The 22,040-nt window shown below is 41.4% G+C and overlaps 1 protein-coding gene across 11 annotated transcripts in view; it reads left to right on the top strand.

Annotated features, from left to right (window-relative positions):
- LRRC4C (leucine rich repeat containing 4C) overlaps window positions 1-22,040 on the top strand; it is a 1,189,111-nt gene that overhangs the window by 1,017,107 nt on the left and 149,964 nt on the right. For 4 of the 11 annotated variants that reach the window (XM_045485021.1, XM_045485020.1, XM_045485010.1 and 1 more), the window contains exon 1: window positions 4,874-6,639. The exons of 6 other annotated variants lie outside the window; for them this stretch is intronic. The gene's annotated coding sequence lies outside the window, so the exon portion shown is untranslated. Of the gene's footprint in view, window positions 1-4,873; window positions 6,640-15,410; window positions 15,568-22,040 lie in introns of those variants that run through there. One more of the 11 variants, XM_045485019.1, reaches the window with a different exon arrangement.

The following is a 22,040-nucleotide window of genomic DNA, read 5'->3' as shown; positions in this document are numbered from 1 at the left end:
TAATGGTTATTTCTAACAAGTAGTTACACATTTAGAGTAGGAATTCTTCGTCCTATGCAACACAAATAGTTTTCCCATTGTTGTGGTTTCTCGTTATTGCACATATGGAACCTATTTTTTGCTTATTGTCTCTTCCCTTTAACTTTCTCCTCAGCTTTTCTTTTTCAGAAGCTAGCTGGAAGGAGGGATGGGGTGGCAAAGGGTCCACAGAGGAACCTGAGCCTGGTCTCCCAAAGTAATACAGTAAAAAGAATTGGGCAAATTGGGCAGATGTTGAGCCAGTTTTGAATTAACATCAACAGATGCGACCAGGATAATGGGGGTAGCAGAGGAGTCAGTGATAACTTTCATAATGCATGACACATAATGGGAAGTTAATATCCATCTGTTGAAATAAATAAGTGACCAGTTGATCCCTTATGTAGAGAATTTTCTTTCCTATAAATCCCAGTAATCGTGAAGGAAATTTCTTATTTGTAGTGTATACAAGTTGGGGTTCATTGCAATGATTGCTCTGATTCTTCACTCTCTTTTGTAACTTTACAGTCGCCCCCCATTGGGGGTAGGATGACCTGTCCCATCCCTGGACAATGGGCTCAACTAAGTGATTTGCTTTAGCCAACAGAAAGTCACCATATGTGATTCATACAAAAGCACTCATGCCTTTCTGCTTCCTCTCTTGGACGTCTACTACGCCAAGAAATCTGCTTAGGCCAAGCTGATGAAGGGAGAGAGACATACAAAATGGGGCTGAGCTGCCCCAGTGACCCAAGTTGAGTCTATTTTATATCAGCTAACAGTGATCCCAGCCAAGATCAGAAGAGCCACTTAACCAATCTCTGACTGACCTATAGACTCATGAGAGAAAATAAATGATAACTGATTTCAGCTACCAAGCTTTGGGATGGTTAACTATGCAGCAATTGCTAGCTGATACAAAAGTTATAATTCTCTGATTATTATTTTACGTGGTTACATCTTTTATTAGTTTTTTTTTCTATTTAGTAATTGCAGTAAGTACGTCATCTTTCTAACATTTTTGTGTACCACAGTGAAAATAATATCCAGTAAGAGGCAAGAGACATATATTCCCCCATTTCCTAATGTCATATAGTCTTAGACACTTATTCAATTATGTACACAATATTAGAAATAACAAAAAAAATTCTCACTAAATCAATCATGCTTTGGGCGGTGGGGGGTGGGGGATGAATACAGACATAAGCAAATCATTTCCATCTAGTATCATAACAGGAAGTATCTGTTAAAACCATGATCTCTGAAGCAAAATAATCTGAGCTAAAAATCTTGCCTCTGTCACTTTCTAGCTGGGTGCCCTCAACTCTACTTTCATTATCTATAAAATGGGATGGTAATTAATTACACCTAACTCGTAAAATTATTTACAGGATTGCATGAATTGACATTTATAACATACTTAGAACATACTTTGAACTTGGCATTCACAAATGTAATTAAATGCCAGTTATTGCTAAAAAAAAAATTTAACGTAGGGAAGCACCAAAAAGTAAGACCATATGGGGTAGAAACTGAGTGGAGAGGTAGCCATTGTAGAAACAAATCTGCAAAGCTACTTGGACTTTAGTATCTTCATCTGTATTTCAAGGAACAAAGAAGGAGTAACCATTAGGATATCTTATAGTTCTAAAATACAACATTCTTGTCTAGCATAACATTTCGTATAGCATAACACATGTAGTAAGTTCCCACGAAATACGGCATTTTTATCATTAAAGTAGTTTTCAAAAGAAGTTGATCTAAAGAAGTTAATTCACATGTCCTTATGTGTGACGATAGAGGCAAGCTTCATACGATTATCCCACAGGATATAGTGGCCCTGTTTAATAGAATTGAGAGTGAAAGGGACTATCTATTCCCAGAATTGATAACCTAAACACCCAAATCCTAAGTGTTTGAATTGAATACAGTGGCCTAAAGCCTGTGAAATCAAATTAATAAACACAACAGAAACGTCTACGTTTTCTCAATGTTTAAGCAAAGTTACTGAATTCCTTCTGTTTGATATTTTGTATTTCTGGTTACAAGATGCTGTCCTCTGCTGTTTGCTGAAGATCACACCAGGTAGAGTCACCAGCACACAGGGAAACAACATGGTAGTTTCATTTCACCAACCAAATGCCTATAAATCAGGAGAGGAAAGCAAATACAGGATTCTGTATGCCCCCAGACAAACCTGGCATGTCAGCACCATGTTCCTCTTCGCCAGGGCTATCTCATTTTAATGGCATTTGTCCATCCCAAGCTTTTGGCAACTCAGATGGACTAACCGGAAGTGTGACAATGGGACCGATCCCATTGCTCATTGGGTAATTATTTCCTCTAAAAGAGCTTGTATAAAGAATTCTACTTGAACACATACCCTGTCTTTGTTGACAGTTCCTGGCAACTTCTAGTGAACAGATATTTATATATTTGTTTATATTTACATCATTGCTGAACAACAATTTAGTTTGCATGTGTATTTGTATGATGGTTAGCTTGTTTAGTACTCATTTCAATTCTCCTTGAGTAAGATCATTCAGGGACAAATGTGGCATTTTCGTCTCCCCACAGGTTACACATTCACCTCCAGAGCTGATAACTGTAGCCTGAATGCCTGTGACAGTCTGAGATGTATTCGCCATACTACCTAGAAGTAGTAGCAAAACTAGGAGAATTGCTATTGAATAGATCTGGGTTCAAAACTTGTCTATGGCATTTACCAAGTATGTGGCTTTAGCGTCCCCTTCTCCATCTTTAAAAATCTCTCAAGGGGATGTTTTGAGTTTTAAATAAGTTGATGTATATGAGAAGTCAGCAAAAGAGTACGCCACATAGATGCCCCATAATCACTGGTTTGAGTCTGAATCAAAAATGAAAACCAAATGACTAATGCAAGGTCCTATAGTGTGAATGGGTAGCTGATGTGGAAAAAGAATAAGAAGGTAAACAGGAATGGGAAGCCTTCCTTTTTCTTTTTTGGCTAAATAGCACTGATCCTTCCCTGCTGCTTTGTTTGATAGATTAATTCATTCTGAAAGGCTTTAAAGATGTCTGGTAGGTAGCTAATAATCAGCTTTGAAAAACAAATCATTGGCCTTTCCCTTGCTGTCAAAGTCCCTAAAAAGGAAATTTGCATTTCAAATGGCTTCTAGTTTACTTCAGAACCCAAGTGTAGACTCCTTTGAAGCTATCTAGAGTAACTAGTAAGTGTACTTTTTAATGGTTTATTAGTTGATAAACTGTAATTGGCATATAAGGGTAAGAGCTTCAAAAGACAAAGTTACAGTCAACTGCCCATTAATGTTTTAAGTCAATCAATACAGCATTTATTTAAAACTGGAAGCAATGCCATTACCCCTCAAGAAATTTACATGTTGATGCAATTCATAACTCCATCAGAGCTTTTCAAAAAGATGGAGAAATTATAATAAATCACAATCCATGGGTAAAGAAAGGCCTTTCCCCTTGCTGATTCTGAACATTTGAGACACATATTACAGCATGTGCTTAGTACCCAAACACATGTATAAATGTAATTCTCTTTTCATTTTCAAATGCTAAGTGGAAAAAAATCCATGTAGTATAAAGGGAAGAGGAAAGAAAAAACAAAACAAAACACTTGGTGTCAAGTTGGATATGCCTCTGATGTTCCCTTAGGAAAAATCTCCTTTTTGTCTAATGACATTTCTCATTCTGATGAACTCACTTTGTTTAAATTGTTTTAAAGCCAAGTACGTATTATGATCTCTCAAAAATAAAATCAGCACAAAGATCATTAATTAGGGAGCCTGAAATATATGTATTTTCCCTTCTCCTCCAACATACACACTTTTTTATTGACAATTATATAGTGGAGAAAGAAACCAACATGAATGTAGTACTAGTATTTATTTCGTGGGCCCTCCATGTTTCTAAGAATACCCTGTGAAATCGAAATGTGGCACTTGGCCCACCCCACTCACCCCCACCCCGACCCCTTAACAGGAGTTGATGGAAAAGCCCACAACCAGGAGGAAGGATGTTGGAATTGAGTTGTCAAGCTGTCCTGGATGTCTTGTACAAACTGAACAGGCCAATTTACTGCAACGCTGCATAGGCTGAAGGCTCCTATCTCGCCTTTACAGTGCTTTCTCGTGTTGAGATTATCCTCCTGGACCACAGTCTCCCTTCCCAGCAGCTTTTCGGTTACTCCTAGATGCCTTCTGATCAGCCTATCTTGTCCTGGGTAATAGTACCGTGTTAATCCTTACCTTGTGACCAGCCTGCTTGGCTAGGGAGAGGAGAGTCTCTTGCACAGCAATCTGAAAAGCAACAGCTTTGTGTGTTTGGTGATATTTTTGAATCCTAGTGGTGATTTGATTTCAATGTCTTCCCCTTTGTAGCTCCAACTCCTGGCTTTCGGGATGAAAACAGGCAGGCTTTTAGAAAAAAATTGACAACTTCTCCCACACAAATCCCTGAGTTTCTTTGCCTATTACTAACCTCTCGGAGCGTGGGGGTTGCTTTGAAATTCAGTTGTTCCGGCTCTGCCCTCCAGGTGGCAGCAGTGCCACACCGCAGAGGCTCCAATCCCCTCGTCCCCGACTTCAAGTGTTAATGCAATTGACCAATCAGTGCTAAGATGATGGGAGGTAATTGGGTAATTGTATTTTACTGATCACAAGCAGAGACAGGGAAGGGAAAAGGGGAAAGAAAGAGGGGCAGAGGAGGAAAGGGACTGCAGTCCGAGAGGAGGTTTGGGGAGCTAGGACCCAAAACGTCAGGACGTGGCACTGGCTGGGAGAAAGGCTGCCGCGGGCACAAGGAGCGCATTTATTTATCCGGGGAGAGCGGGGAGGGCGGGGGGCGGGAGGGGAGCGGGCGGGGGAGGAAGAGAGTTGAGGCCGGAGTGGATGGAAGGGGACCGGGGTTTCTGCCGCGCAGGGAGCCGCGAGCCAGGGCGATGGCGCTAAGGACGGCGCGGAGCAGCTGCGCTCCCGGGAACGCGTCTCCTCGCGGAGGACCCGCCAGCGTCGGGAAGGTCTGCGCGAAGAGAGACCAACTTGTGGCTCCAAAATGCACCCGACGCAGCTGGAAATGAGATCAAAGCTGCAGTTTCCTTCGAGAAGGAGGCGAGGAGCCCGCGATTAGGGATTTAACAAAATTCTCAACCTCCTTCGTTCCGTTTTCTATTTTCCTTTTTTTCTTTCCTTATTATTACGATTTCTAAATTTGCCTCACACCCCGTCGGTCCCCCTCACTTCGCCTTGCCCGTTTGAAATAAAAGCCCAGTTTGAACTTCTTTCGCCGCGGCGCCCCCGGATGCGCTGCCCGCTGATGGAGGAGAAGGGGACCCCGGGGCTGGCGGGGGCCACCGGCGAGGGACCGCGTCACGCGTCTCCCCCGTGATCCCGGCGCTGATCGCGGAGTTCTGCAACACCTGGAGGACCTGGACCGGGTGCCGGGGGTGGGGGCGGGGACAGAGGAAACGAAAGCCACCCCGAGCCTTAAAAAAAAGAAGAAGAAAAAAAAAAGTAGCGGGGGGGGGGGAGAGGAATGGGTTTCTTCTTGACAGCTGACGGAGCCTTGAAATTTTCCTCCACTACCCCCGCCCCCGCCCCCCGCACTCCATTTAACGTGAGATTATGAAATTGCAGAGGCGGTGGAGGGAAGGAGACAGGATATAACAGGGAGTTTGGAGGGAGAGGGGAAGGTGGCTGGCCGGGTGGCTGAAATCAAAAATCCAATTGCGCACTGGGTTGTGATGAGAAATCTAATCAGATCTTTGGAGAAGGGGCCGGCCGGAAGGGTGGCGAGTGGGGGGAGTTGATCCCCAAATTCTTCGAAGGGGGAGGAAGGGGTGAGGAATCAATGATGTAAAAGGAGACTTTTTCGGTGGCGGTGGCGGTTGGGTGCCTTGCAAAAATGAAGGATGCGGGACGCAGCTCTCTCTTGGAACCGAACGCCGTGGATAAACTGATTGTGCAAGAGAAAAGGAAGGAGGAAGCTTTTCCTTGTGAGACCTGGATCTTAACACAAATGTGTATATGTGCCCACAGGCAGCCTTGAAAAATGAAATAAACCAGTGTCGGACCCACGGGGCTTGGTGTGTTCTGACATAAATAAGTAATAATAAAACAGCTGCCCCCCCCCCTCCCCAAAGGATGATTGGAAATGGAGAACGGCGGATCCACAAAGAAAAAGTATGTTCGTTTTTCTCTATAAAGGAGAAAGTAAGCCAAGGAGATATTTTTGGAATTGAAAGTTTGGGGCTTTTTTTTTTTTAGGAAAGTAAAGACCTGCTATGGTGGTGTTTTCTCTTCTTTTTGAATTTCCCACAAGAGGAGAGGGAATTAATAATACATCTGCAAAGAAATTTCGGAGAAGAAAAGTTGACCGCGGCAGAATGAGGCATTGACTGGGGGAGACAAACCAGCAGAGAGCACAGTTGGATTTGTGCCTATGTTGACTAAAATTGATGGATAATTGCAGTTGGATTTTTCTTCATCAACCTCCCCCCCACCTTTTTTTTTTTTTCTTTCTTTCTTTCTTTTTGGTGTCAAGATCATGCGTTTTCGCTTGTTCTTAACCACCTGGATTTCCATCTGGATGTTGCTGTGATCAGTCTGAAATACAGTGAGTGATCCTTATTTTCTTATTTTATTGATGAAGAAAATGCACATTAATTTAGCAATCCGGGTTCTTATATCCCCTCACCCCTTTCAATGTGATTTTTAAAGACCTGGCTGTTGGGGGCCAGGAAATAAGGAGAGGGTGGCCCAGGCATATGTTCCCTCAGCTTGTGCTCACCAATGAGCCGGTTTGTTATAATGATGCAGGTTGTCTGCATCCTGGGCAAAGGCCTTTGCAAATCTTCACCAGGGGAAAAAAATCTCCCCAAGAAAGGCGCTGCAGTGTGGGGTGCCTGTACTGTGTGATTGACACTCTAGAATGCCTTTAAGTTGCAGGGCAGCCCTGGAGTTAGATGCACAAATGTTTAGCCATTGGAAATCGAAGGGACCCAATTTAAATTTCATTATCCAACCTGACATTGCAGATCAACAGAATGTATTAACACAAAAATATGATAATACACCGAGCAGATGAAGGATGGCTTCTGGCTTCTGGCGGGTGGGTGGATTGAGGGAGGGCGAGTGGGCATGGGGGAGGAAGTGGTGGAAAGAGGTGGCTGTGTTTGCCCCATATGTATTGCACACACATGCTCCAGTGTGGTCCTCAGATTACCTAGGTTCTCACCAGTGCTAAGAAAGAGAAGGAGGACCCACTTCTCTTCAACCTAACCTCCTTCAAACTAACCACTTCTTTGGATAACGGAGAGGCTATACGTAGATCGAAGGTGGCTTGGGCAGTTGGCTTGGGTTTTGCCAGAAATGTTTCTAACATCACCAAAACGGGGCTCTTGAGAAAAAAGGCAGAAATCTACTGTCCTGTGGCAACTTAGATAAGGAGATAAAGAAAAGGTTTGTGTGTTAAGCCCCAGTGCTTCTCAAGTGCCAGCTTTGTCTTGGGAGAGAGAGGCCACTAAAGAAAAATAAGAGAAGCTTGAAAATGCTTGGAGAGCCTGGGGGCCTGTAGGATCACCCCTCTTTCCATCTCCTGTAGGATCACCCCTCTTTCCATCTCCTTCCTCCTCCATAGTTTCCAGGGTCATGGAGCTGGCTTTTAATTTTTTGTTTAACAGAACTCTTCCTCTTCATCCTTCTATATTCCTCTCGGGGGCCTTTTATCAGAATCATAGACTCCTATAACTTTAGAGCCAGAAGACTCCTCAGAGGTCTCATGCCAATAAAAGGAGAAACTGAGGCCTACACAAGCTATAACTCTGGGTAACAGCCAAACCTTATGAGACAGGTGACTCACACAAGCCTTAGAACTGCAGGCAAAAGTCTGTTTGGGATCCAAGCCGGATAGGAATCAACCATATATGACAGGGCTACTTCTGTCCCCACAGCTGCCATTTTTATCTAGAAGGGTCAAGGAAGGAAACTGTCCTGAGAGCTTGAAGTAGACTCCTATTACTTTGGACCTTAAAAGTAGCCCATCTCCACTATTCATATCCTTTCTTAGATTTTTTTTTTTTAACAGCAGAGCTCAGATAACCCTAGTTTTAATACTACTAAAAAAAAAGATCCTCAACTCTGGTATATCCCAAAGGAGATAAGAGGCAGAAATCTCCTGGGTCCCTTCTTGGTGTTGGGCACATTTAATCTGGTGAGTGGTGGTCCCTGGAGAGTCATTAAGAACCATGGAGTTAGATTTATATTAGAGAGATCATAACAGAAACCAGAAACACCCTGCCTAAAGCATCTGAGTCTGTTCCTACACTCACATAATCTATTCTTATCCTTTTCATTACTCCTTAACTAAACTAGCCTACAGCTGAGCACTTCTTTAATTTATTTTTCTGGGCACATGTTTCCTGTTGGGACACAGATCGGGCAATAAATTTACCAACCTATGAAAATAATCGTGCAGGATTTTCTTTTTCTCCTCTGAGTCCTTGTAGGTTTCAGCATATCTTAAAATTCCTTGCAGGTTTTCTGCAAGGTTTTGTTTGCTCGTTTGTTTTGTTTTTACGTGACCACAATGAAGTCATCACTTGTGATCATAGATTTACTCAAGTTATCTCAAGTTTCTGCTCAGTTGCAACTTAGCACAGGTGACAAAAGAGAAAAAGGAAAAACAAAAAGTGAACTTTGATTGTTTTTACTGGACAGCTCAGCTCTGGGCTTCACTTGGGAAACCCATCCAGTCTTGCAATCAGCCTGGCTCTGCCCATCAATGGAGGTCTCCCTCCCTCCCTCCCTCCCTGCCTTCCTTCCTTCCTTCCTCTCTATTTCTTTCCTCTCTCTCTTTCTTTTCTGGAATTCAGAATTTCTTCACTACTACTCCAATTAGATCTCAGAGTGTGTCCCTCTCCTAAACCTTGTCAGCTCCTCTCTGTACCCTCCACACGTGCCAACTTTTCTGTAAAGAGAGGGGAGAAAAGAAGGGGATGGTGGGGGAGGGCAGACGGAGAGAGAAAAGGGGTATAGATATGTTTAAAGTCGTGGGCTGAAACGTGTTCTCCCACTCACCTCCACTTAAGCGTGTTCTTCAGATCTAGAGATGATGGAGCATCTAAGGGTGTCATCATTTTCCATGCCGGTGAGTCACTTCACCAGCACTATAGTTAGGGACATGCCAGCTTGGGGGTTAGCCCCTTTCTTTTGGCGTTCAGAGTTGGCCTAATACTTTAGGCAACTTGCTCGTGGGCTGATGGAAGAATTTCGACCATGTTAGACTAGGAAAGTTACCTCACTGCAGCTTATCTCAGGGCTGAGGGTCGTACCCACTGAGTAACATTCCTGAGTAGATACTTGTATACTGGGATTCTGCTGAGGGCCACAGGCCCATAACACTACTGGATTTTGCAAGTTTTGAGGTTGCCTTTTCAAATATCTTCCCCTCTCTGACTTAATCACTGTGCCCTTTGGGCAATATCTTTAATTTCTTTGACCCTCAATGTTCTCATCTGTATGGTGGGGATGATAATGTCAGCAAATTAGAATTGCTTTGTGACTTGAAAGTAATGTTATGCAAAGCCCCAAGCACAATAGACTCTCTGAGGAAGGCTGTTTGTTATGGTTGTTCTTGGATTAATTTGGATTAACTTGCTGGGGAATTAATAGAGGCTGGCTGAGCACTTTACCAGTTCTAGTGGCTACACTTGAGAACTAGGGAATGCGCAACTGACCTTACAGGAGTTGCCAGATTCTTCTTTTGATGTCTTATCAGGACAGATTGACTGTAATAGATCACTTTAGATAGGAAATGCTGCTTCAAGCCCGAAGCTGAAAATCAAGATTTTCTCCTTAAGTTACAGAAAAATAAATCTCAGCAAAAATAATACTTGAGAGAGATTTTAGCAAAAAATAATGCTGTTGTGTATACTTTCGGTCTAAAAGTTGCATGTGATAGCTCTTGTATATTAAATGTTTAATTTTAGCTATAAATTACATTGTCTGCCTCTGGAATGCTCAAAGTAAAGACAGGTTTCTAGACAATTATATAACTTAAAGTAGCTAGTATAAAATTCCATTAATATTAAGGCCCCCAAGTCCACAATTTGAATGCATAGCCTTCCTAATTATAATGAATTCTATGTTAGTTAAAAATCTTCACTTTGTGATAGGATAAGGGCCTGACAGGGGAATGAAATCAAGAGTCCATGTAGACATGCTTGTCTTCTACTTTGTGTGTTCAAATCTTCCAACATCAACTTACCAGTGGTTTTCTGAGGCAGCCAGTCACGGTCATTGCTCATAATTTCATTGTCTACAACAGCAGCCCTGTGCTGTGTCCTTTTTGTCAACATGTTTCCAGAGACCTGTTCTCCGGGGGGAAAAGGAGTCCTACTGTTTTAATTATTGTTATTCTTGATATCTTATCTGTGGGTGATAAGGGGAAAGTCAGGCTGAGGAATTGCCCACTGGAATTCTATACTGTTTTCTTTCCAATTAGGAAAGCGGTTTGAAATCTGTGTTAATTTTGGAAAAGCATCTTAAAGCTAATCATTTTCACTTCAGTGGAAGTTCTTACCGTTTCATAAATTTTACTTTTTTGGGTGCTTCTTAAAGGTGAAATGTGGACTCTGGCGTCATAAGTGGATTTGAATATTCAGCTTTCCACTGGGTCATGAGTGTTACATGCACTATCTAACCTCTCAGAGTCTGTTTGCTCATCTGTAAACTAGAGGTAATAACACCCGTATAGAACTGACTGCCATGAGGATGAAATCAGATCGCATATGTTCTGTACAGTAGGCATTTAATAAGTGCACATTTAAATTGAGCATCTATGATTTCAGTTTCATGCATAGTTTACCAAAAAAAAAAAAAAAAAAAAAAAAAACCCTGATATTGTCTTGTTTGAGGGAAGCAGTTAACCTAAATTCATGTTGGTATAGATTTTAAAAAGGAGAAATACATGAATAGGGTCAGAGTAACACAAATGGGTACAACTATTTTTGGCGAGATCCTACACTTTTTTTCTTCTAAGTTTTTATTTGAATCTCCAGGTCCTCATCCTGACAAGTGCCTTCCTTAATCCCCATCACCTATTTCACCCACCCCCTCAGCCTCCTTCCCTCTCGTAACTGTCAGTTTGTTCTCTATAGTTGAGTCTTGTTTCTTGGTTTCCCTCTCCTCCTCTCTCTCTCTCCCCCTCCTCCCCTTTGCTCATTTGTTTTGTTTTGGTAAGATAACATGCTTTTAAAGTGTATTTGGGAGTGCTTTAGTGAGTGTCATTCCCTCAGGAAACGACTGAAGCATACCTTGTGAATTATGGAAAACATACTCTGTGTCCACGTAAACTTTCTTTAGATTGCCAAGTACTTTGTCACACAGACATAAAAAATTAATGATTTATAAATGGTGTCTTGGAGGAGTCTCCGGGGAGATCAAGACTCTCTTGCCTCTTACTGTTTCTTCAAAAGGATTCCTCTGGGGAGATGGAAATTTGACAGTTGAAATTTGGGCGGGCAGATCCTGTGGCTGAGACAGTGTGCTTGTAACGCTCTCTGACGGCGAGGGTTGTATTTGTTTTCTGGCATGTTTTCAGCATCTCAGAAGAGTGTCTGACAAACAGTGTCCATGCGGTAGATATTCTTTGAATGGCTAATTGAATTTGGTTTGAGACATCCCCTCCAAAAAAACTCAAACGCATGTGTATCTGTGTGCTCGCACCTGCCTACCAACATGAAACCTGGCTTTCAGGAATCTAGGGAGGCTTAATGAGAAATGCCAATGGCTATACGGACTGTGTGTGTGTGTGTGTGTGTGTGTGTGTGTGTGTGGTGATATCTGTACCCACACATACACACAGATTAAGCATCTATTGAGTGGCTCCCTCATGTTGGAAATCTTGAGGTCTGAAAGTTGGGTGATACAGTGTATTTTTCCTCCTCTTGATGCTATCAGTAAGGGACTGTAACATTTTGTTTGAGTCATTTTACCTCATTTAGGTCAGGTTTCTATTCTCCTCTATTAAATGTAAAAACTAAGGTTTCTTCAAGCTAAGATTTTGGGATTCTGAATTTATAATTGACTACCTAGGAATTCAGGATTTCTAGAAACTGAAAATATTAATCCCTGATCTTGGGATACTAGTTGTTAAAATGTAGAGTATAGTATTCTAAGAGGAAAGCAAAATGAATGTTATAATGGTAGACACATAGGATAAAAAGGTGAAGGAAATCTCTAAAAGTGTTTGTAGGGGAAATATAATGGGATTTGGAATAGATAGACATTGAATTCCAAATTTGTTTCACACCTGTTAGCTGGTGGATCCTAAGTAGAAATTAACCTTTCTAGGCCTCGGTTTCCTCAACTGTAAGAATAGAGATTTTTTTTTTTTTTTTGCAGTTATTTTGGGAGCATTGAGATGTCTATGCATTTGGCACATGATCAGTTCACAATAAATGCTAGCTCACTTTCTTTTCACTGAAATCTTTGGTTAGTTTTCACAGAAATGGGAATGTTTAACTGCAAGTCTCTTCAGTGTTTTGCTTTATATTTATACTGAATATGTAAATGAAAGATTTTGCCAACTTACCATCAAAGTTGGTAATATTACTTTTGATAATGCTGCTAATGTCAGTCATTTTTATAATGAAGTCTAACAATGATGAAAAAACTTATGTAAGATGAATAAACTTTTATTTCAGCCTTGGCATCAGCTGCTGGTAGATTTCTATGCTCATGGAAGGAAGCTTTTAACACTTACGGAGATCATGAGGGTAATTTCCTAATAGCAATAGGAACTACCATTTATTGACCATTTGGTATGCACCAGGCACTGTGTCGAAATTATACAGCTTTCTGCTTAATTCTCATCTAGAGAACTGAAACACAAAGAGGCTAAATAATTTGTCTAAGGTTATACAGCAACTAATGAATGCAGCTAGAAGTAGAAGCTATATTTCTTCTGGCTTTAGAACCTGAGAATCAGTAAATTCAGACTGGCTGACTTGGTAACAAATAAACTTGCCAGCTCACCATCGTCTAGCCTAGTACTCAGTCTGAATATTTTAATTGAGATTGAGATGGCTACAGTCTTCGTTTTCCCTGTTTCTTGAAACAAAGGTTATACCGAGATGCTCAGGTCACATACCTTGCATATTGTTATCAGTCTTCAATAATGCCCAAGTGTGTCCCTAAGTGAGAAAGGGACAAGTAAGAAACACTTGGGGAAAATTGCCCTACCTCACTCAACATACTAATAGAACGGCTTTGCAAATTGCCCTGAGAGTATCTGGAAGTTCAAAGCTTTATGGGAAATGAGGTCAATGTTAATATTAAGTTTGGTGTTTAGTTACAATATCATACAAACCAGAGATGCTCCTAATGGGAGGCACCCAATGCCTGATCTCAGGTCTCATCATAATTGATCTGTCTGTAGCTGTTAATGCCATTACTACCTCTGGCTTTCTGAAACCCCTCCAGAAGTTTAAGGTACTGCTCACTATCCCTTCCTTTATTAATTTCACTTCACCCTCCTCCAGCCTTCCTGTTGAAGGCTTCCTCCTTTGAATCTATTCTACTCTACTCTACTCTACTCTACTCTACTGTATTCTATTCTGTTCTCTCTGTCTGTCTGTCTGTCTGTCTGTCTCTTTCTCTCTCTGCATTCTTAGGAGATGTCATCTGGGCTTATTTTAAGAGATGACACTAAATCCTTGGCCTCAGCCCCCCTTGTGGCTCCTAAGTCTCCATTGCCAGCAAGCTCCTATTCACTTATCTGGTCTGCTGTAGACCTTACAAACTTAATACCCCAACTGTAACTGATTGTTTGCCCTCTGGAAGCCTATATATTTTCAGTTTCAAATGATATCAATACCTCTTTTACCTCCCTCATATCCAGTGACTCATCAAATCAATCATCAATCTACTCTCTGTCTTAAACTCAGCTCTTTTGTCCCCCTGCCTGGATTCCATTGTTTCTCTCCTAGATGTCTTCTGATGACGCCAGCTCTTCTTCAGTATAGTCCATTATTCATTCTTTCTTTAAAAGGACCATCCTAAGAAATAAATCTGGACATCCCATTCTCTATATTCTATAAATACATTTACAGGATAAAATCAAAATTCTCTTGATAATAGAATCTGGCCAGCCTATTCATAACAATAGGAACTACCTTGCCTGCCTAATCTACTGAGTATTTTATTCTTCTGGAGATACCCTAGGCTAGTTTTGGCTCAAACTTCGTGAGACCTCATCCATGTGCCTAGGATATACTCATACTTCAAATCTCACAGCAAATTATCTCCTCTGGAAAAAACTCTCCTGGTGTCCCTAGACCCGCAGAGTCCCCCTATCCTCTCTGTACACCAGCATTTTGTTCAGAGATCTGTAATAGCTTTAGGGGCACCTGGCTGGCTCAGTACATAGAGCATGCAACTCTTGATCTAAGGGTCGTGAATTTGAGTCCCACGTTGGGTGTAGAGATTACTTTAATAATAATAATAATAACAATAATACATCTATAATAGCTTTTATTACTGTTATAACACCTATTTATTTGGCTAAAACCTACAAGACTGTGACCTCTTTTAGGATATGGGCCTCATCTTACTCACCTTGTCATATCCCGTATCTAACTAACATAATGGGCAGGAGTTCTCAATGAGTTTGGTAGCACCAACAAATGAGTGGACTGATCTAATGATCTAACACATTTTTAGAGTGAAGAGGTTCCTTCAATTCAGTTTATGGTGTAGGCCATCACTTTTCCAATATTTTCACCATCGGAATCACCTTTAAATATTTTTTTCATTTAGGGACCCAATGTGTCAGAACTACTTTGCAATTTGTTTCTCCATTTTCCCTAATTGAAAACATATACTTGCCAGTCATCCCTCTAGAACTAACCCAGGTAAACATTGTTGCCATGACTGAGCCATAAACTGAGCCAAAAGGAAAGGGGTTTTAATTACCATATGCAGTTGTAGGAGTACCTGCATGATTTCTAGTTGGGTTTTTGCAATATTGGTGATAGCTGTCTTTGACGATAGCCGTTGTGAAAAGAGTTCTATAAATATATTTTAGTGTGAATTTTATGCTCTAATTTATAGCTGCCAATAGGCTCACTACAGGCTTTGCCACGCAGACTCTTCAGTGGCACTGTTCACAAAGCATATTGTTTACGAAAACGAAGGTGTTCCTTGCAGTTGGACATTTTGCACAACCTGTGCAGTTATATGAAGTGGCCCTTTTACTCATGAGTGACTATTGGAAAGAGACTGTGCCTTTTAATTTTGCGTATTGCCCAAATATGGACTCATGCAGTGGGAGGATGAAAAAAGATGGTCTCTTTAGTGAAAAGGCCTGGATTATAACATTTGGTGGGTTGTAGTCACCTTTTACACCATGGAAACAGCTGACTTTATGGAGCCTGGTATATCTCAGAAGATGTTCCAGCATCATGTTTCAAAAGGACACTTCCTCCCTTCATAAGAAACAGCAGAAGACCTGGATTAGATGAAAAAAATAAGGTGCTAAATGGTAAGACACTGATTATGGCTTTATTTTATTCTTCAATGTTTGAATGTAAATCAATGTCTTGAATTTGTTGAATTCGATCATTTCTTTTTCCTTTAGACTTTTTTTTTAAGTTTTCTTTTAGTTGTAGTTCTTTTTTCCAGTTTAGGGATTACCATTATTAATTTCTAATAATAGTAAATAAGAGAGCATTAATACCAGTGCTTCACAGTGCTTTTTAAATCTAGCTATACCTTTGAATCCTCTCAACAAGATTTTGGTCCCAGAACTTCCAAAGCAATACCCTCTGCCTAGTAACTCCATCCTTTGTGATAAAGCATCGGGATCTGGTATGCGTGGTGGCGGGAGAAGGGGTGGTGTGCAAGGGAAGTTTCCTTTAGAAGAGCAAATGCTAAGTTTGGTCTCTGCTTCTTGCCAAATTACGAACTGCTGAGACAACACTGTTTTCTTGGAGAGGTCCATTTGTTTTATCCAATCAGTTTTGGCCAAGTCACTTATGGGATGTGGGAGAATGTAGCCATTCAATGATATTCCTGTGTTTGTTGCTAAGGTGGGTATCTGGGATGGGGATTGGTTTCACAGATTAAAAAAATAGTAAATAAGGTATTTTTCTTATGACTAATACTGTCCTCTTGTTATTACAGTCATCTGTTATTGTGATGTGGTCCTTCCTAGAACAAGTTGATTGATTGGTTTGTGATGTTTAAAAAGGTGTGCTGTTGTTGATAACAGCTGACCATTTTATAGTTTTTTGAGCCTAAGAATTGTAGTACTATTCTCAGGACAGTAGACAGGTTTTCTTGAACCGATGACCTAATTATGATGGTGAGAACTTTAGTAACTAAGTATGCAGAGGTTTTTAAAAAGGTGCGTGACATTTCAAAATGTAGACACGAATGGTTTAAAATGCAATGATTTACAATCGAACGGTTGACAGTTGAATCTGAGCCAGATCTCATATTGTGCTGATTTTATAGCCTTACATGGGAATGAGGGGAATGGGGGAGCCGGGGAGGTGTTCGATTGACAGATTGAGATTACCATGAGCCTGGCTGTTCTGATCTGGGCAGAGAGAATGCTGATAGTGTAGTTAGCTGATCTCTAGAGAGACTCACCTGAGAAGGGACCAGAGATGTGTGTGGCTGAATGAATTCAAATGCATTATGGGGAATGAGCCAGGGGACTGCTTTCTTCTAACTGAAAAGGCAGAAAGTCAGAAGCCACCCTAAAAGAGTTAACATCTACACAGTGGTGTTCAGGAAGGCAAGAATGGAACTATAAAGGCTTTCTCTGTATTGTTTGCACGTTGCCATGGCAATAGTTTCCAGCAGAAGTTACATGTTTTTTTTTCAATTCCCCAAAGCAGCAAACAGCCTTCCCCTCTCCTTCTCATCCTCGCTTCATCCCTCCCTGTCTCTCTCCATCCTTAGTCCTTACCTCCCCCTTCTTTCCCTCCTCTCTCCATCCCTTCTTCTGTTCTCACTTTCTTAACTCACTCCCCATTAACAACAGAAATATTCCAACTCCATGAGGTTGGTTTTAGGCAGAAAGTGAGTCAGACATACAGCCTTCTATCCGTGTTTCTGTTTTCCCCGTCTGTTTACACATTAAAGACCTAATTAGATAGAAGCTGTGGATGGAAGCAGGGTTGGGGCTTTCCCTTGTTGGTAGGACATAGAACATATTATAATGGTTGGTGTTGTGGTGATATGTTAATTGGATGGCTCCAGGCAAGTGCAGAGCAGCAGTCCCTGACAATTAGAAAGAACAATGACTTTACTATGAAGGAGCCCAGTCTCTTAACCAGTGGAGGGATTAGCATGCACTGCCCGTCTGTGGAAGGTTCCCGTAGACCCCAGGAGAGATCTGCAGTTGGAAACGCCTCCTGTCTCTTTAAAGCTAGGTTGCTGCCTCTCCACTGGCTTCTTTTACTGCCAAAGAAAGTGAAGTGAGGGGACAGTGAGAGATCTGGTTGGGGGGGGGGGGTAGGGTGGGGGTGAACCCTGTCGCATGCAGACCTGGGCCATAGGATAGATTGCAGGAATGTTAGGAAGAAATCTTTGCCTGCTTAATGCACGTGGCCAGTGAATTGTGAAATGGGTCTCATTAGAGCCTTTCATATCCCGGCATGTGCCAAAGTGCTTTGCCGGCACAGCGCCATCACTTCACGTCCTACCCTGCTGCTGTTCGCTGCGGCCAAGAAGGGACAGAGGCTCTGTCTGTATTAAAGGCTCCAGTCCCATCGCTCTCTGTGCACTGTTCATTGTGAGGCGCCTTTGGGCCTTTCAGTCTGGCCGGGGATGAGGCTCAACACATCCCCTAGGTGTTTGCAGTGAGGAAATAGGAAGGATTTGAGCATCACCGATAGGTTTGAGGCAGCCAGTGGGTGCTGACACCCAGAAGTTCCCTCTCTTTTCCCCGTGAAAGCTGTTTGTCGGCGCCCCTGCAAATATGCCCGGATACTCACCTGACATGGAAGATGGGTAGTTCAGAACCAAATAAGTCATGAGGGACCTTTGTGTTATTGGATACTTTTTGCTTTTTGTCAGATTCGTATACTAGAGATTTTAGAATCCCTTTTTATCTGCCAAAGCATAGCTCCATCAGTAACGCTAAGAGCTGCCATAGGCCGAGTACTAGCTACCGGTCAGGCACTCTGCATATCTCTTATTTGAGACATGTGATGATCCTACAAGATAGTTGACGTAAAAGCATAGACATGGGAGCCCAATCAGACTGAGCCTTCTCACTTCTTAGATCCGTGACTTTGGGTGATTTACTTACTCTTTTGAACCTCACCTTTCTCATCTGCAACTTGGGAATAAATACAGTTCAGACTTATGAATTATACTTGAGGTAATGTGTGTAAAACTTTAAGCAGAATGTTTGCACATGAAAAACATTCAAGCCTTTGTTTGTGAAAATATGAACAGTGTTTTCATATAACAGTGTTATGAAATAGTCACAAGGCATGTGCCTCAGGCAGAACAAAATTAAAAATAATTAAGGGCTGATAGTTTAGTGAAAAAGGAAAAGTCATTTTTGAAGATGAGTTTCTGAATTTGAAATTGTGAAGTTTCTGATATTTTGGGTATAACTGACAGCTTGGAAAGCAGAAAAGATAGGATCATTGAAATAAATTTTTGTTGCATTTGTTCTGGATAGATGGTTTCCATCCATCCGTATTAGGGTATTTTTGGTTTGTTTTTGTGGGGTCAATCTCTTGGGTTTTACATCAGTTATGATGCCTTAGATTGGAAATAAGAAAAAATAACACTAGCCAAGTTAAGAAAAAAGAGAATTTATTGGCACACACAATTGAAAAGTACTGTGGTACATAGAGTTCAGGCATGGTTTGATCCAGATGCTAACCATGTCATAGGAGCCCCTGCTCTATTTTCTGTGTAATTCTTGTAGCTCAGCCTTCTTCCATGGACCATTTTCATCCTCAGACTGTTGTTTTGCATCCTCTAATTCATCCACCAAAGAAAGATTCACAAGTTTGTCCTACCATTTCCAAAGAGCATCCTAAGATCTAATCTAACGGGACTTTTAGGTTATATTCCCAGTCACTGACTCATCATTGGCCTCAAGGGAATGGAACTGACAGTCAAATACATATCCAAATGGAATTCAGAAGTTATCAAGAGACAAGGGGAATTAGGTGCTGGAGAGATAATCACAGATAAATACCATAGGTCTAATGGTGGAGAGTGGGAAGGATGAGTTGTTATGCTTCACACAGTAACTTGCTACAAGGGTTACTTTTGTTCATACTTCTCTGTAATCCTACACTGTGTATAGGTATTGAAGTTTTAATAACCACCTAAGGAGTTTTGTTCTTCCAGCAAATCATCTGGCTGTAGCCATCAATTTTTCAGAGGAACAACTTCATCTGCCTTCATGCTGTTTCTGCCTTGCCCCTTTCATCTCTTAGGAACGCGTTTTTGTTTTTGAATGGGAGTTTACAAGCTTTTCTGGAAGTGTGGAAACAAAAACAAAAACAAAAGACTCCTCTTCAGGCAATCACAGTTCATTGGTAGAGGTTCTTTAAACCGCCTCAAACACCCATGTTCCTGGTCACCTGCACCAGCCAAGGGTGTGCTTCTATCCAGCTTTGATTTCATTTAATTGGTCACTACAAAGATCGCAGCAGTGACATAGTCCATGCCCAAACTCTCCGTTCTGCCTACCCAGAGATAGTAATCCATGTAATATGGCACAATGTCCTTTGCTCCTTAATATAAGGCAAGGTGGAAGAAATACTTACTAGGCTTTGGATACAAATATTTGTTAAGGTGATCCATTTAAAGGCAGGACTGCTCACCGAGCTCAAGGACTGGGAATTCTTATCTGTGGTCTTCACACTGTGTGTCCTGTATTGTGCACACTATGGGTATTTTACTTATACTTACATAGTGGCATGCTTGAATTGAGACTCTAAGCAAGTCCAAATGCTTCTCATAAGAGCTGTTGGAGAGCAAAATGCTGGTAGAATAGGTAGTACCTAGAGATTTACAATAGTGAAGAAGACACCAATTTATTGACCACCTTTTATATAGTAGAAATGGTAGTGGGTTATTTTTCATGTTTTATCTCATTGTACCCTTGCAAAAACTACTATAATAATAATAATAATAATAATAATAATAATAAATAATAAAATACAAAAAATCACAATAATAGTTGACACTTGTTGGTCTATTGTTATGTGTAAGCACTGTTCTAAATGCTTTACCTTTGTAATGACATGGATCCACAAACAAATAGGCATGTTTTTTTGTTTGTTTTTTGTTTTTTTTTTTTTAGACTTGAGGAAAGCAAAGTTTCAGTAGGCTTAGTTGACATATCCATGCCACAGAGCTGATGAATGACACAGCTGTTTTGAAAGGTTGGTCAGGCCTGTGCCTTTTCTGTTCTGCTAGACTGCCTCTCACATGAGTCTACTTCATATAAACAACAACGACAACAACAAGGACAACAACAAAACACCACTTAAACTTGGTTTCTTTAAGTGTAAAGCAATCAAAACACCAAGAGCTGTCACTCTTTCCATTAAACCTCACTTGTTTTTGAATTTTTTTTTTCTGTGTTCTTAGCTTTGCCAGTCTGTTGTAGTAGTTTTTCAGGCTCTAGTTTGGTTGAGGGCAGCTGCTAAGGCACAACTCTGGATAGTTGAACTATATCAACCATTTGAGATCACGTCAGGTAAACTACACGAGTGTTTTTAGGTGGCCTTATTGTTTGTCTTCTGTTGGGCAGAATGAAGAAGCATTTACTACCCCCCCCCCCCATGGTCCCTGGCAACTTTGAGTATCTCAGCAGATACTAGTGGTTGGTAGGCCTTCTTCCTGAAGACAGTAGGACACAAGCATCACATGCTTAGCTGCATACGGCTCTACTACGTATTTCTTGTCTCATTGTAACCATCAAAAGACACCCTCCTCTGTAGATAGAAAGCGGTGATTGGGTCCTTTCCTTATAGTCCCTAAGACTATTCTCTCTGACCAGCATGGTATGCTTGAGAAGCCAAAGGGGAGATAGCTCTGGGACACTGTTTTTGCTGCCTTTCCCAAGAAGCAATTAAACAAAATTGCTGTCCTCAGCATATCCAGGCATTGAGCCAGTTAGGAGGCAATGCCCCAAACACTTTCCTTACTCATTCACTGTATCACACGTTCTTTCGCTTATGACACATACAATGCAAGAGCACAGAAAGCGAGCACACACACAGCAATTATAGGCTCTACGGACACAAACACTTGCTCATGCGTGCATGTGCGTGCGTGCGTACGCGCGCGCGCACACACACACACACACACACACACACACACATGCATACACATAATCCCCACCAGTTTATCTTAGTGTTCTGAATTCCCACATGACTTCTGAAGGGCCTCTTAGAGGCTTGTGCTATTCATCTTTCTCTGTGATTCAAGATAGAGAAAGAATGCACACAGGGCAATAGATTGTGGATTCAGGGCCTGGTTTGACATCTGAGAATTATTCTCCTCATTGCCTACTGTATATTTGACCCAATATCCTCTGTTTAAAGAATATGAAGTGACTGTAATATCAGTTGCGGCTTCTTATCCCCAAATCTAATGCTTTTAGAAACAAACAGAAGAGGCTTTGGTGCTTTTTGCTTTTTTATGATATCTGAACAATTGCTTCCTGTCCCTGGGGGCTGACAAGACAGAGTGGTTCTTGCTTCTTGTTGTCTCCAGAATATGCCCCTTTCCTACCCTAACTCAGGCTTTTAGTACTTATCATGCCCGGATAACTATAATCATGCCCTGATTTGCCCTTCTCCTCCCCATCCACCTTTATCACCAGTTATTTATTTTCCAAAGGCATTGCTGTTCTCCTGGTAGCAAACCCTCACTTGGAAAATAAATGCCAGACCCTGAAGTCTGGCACTGCTCCAGAGGGCCTCTCTCTCAGCTCTTTTTCTCTCAACTTCAGTATATATT

This window comes from Leopardus geoffroyi, chromosome D1, assembly GCF_018350155.1.
Source record: "Leopardus geoffroyi isolate Oge1 chromosome D1, O.geoffroyi_Oge1_pat1.0, whole genome shotgun sequence".
Lineage (NCBI taxonomy): Eukaryota > Metazoa > Chordata > Mammalia > Carnivora > Felidae > Leopardus > Leopardus geoffroyi.
This window is presented reverse-complemented; position numbering and strand designations above follow the sequence as displayed.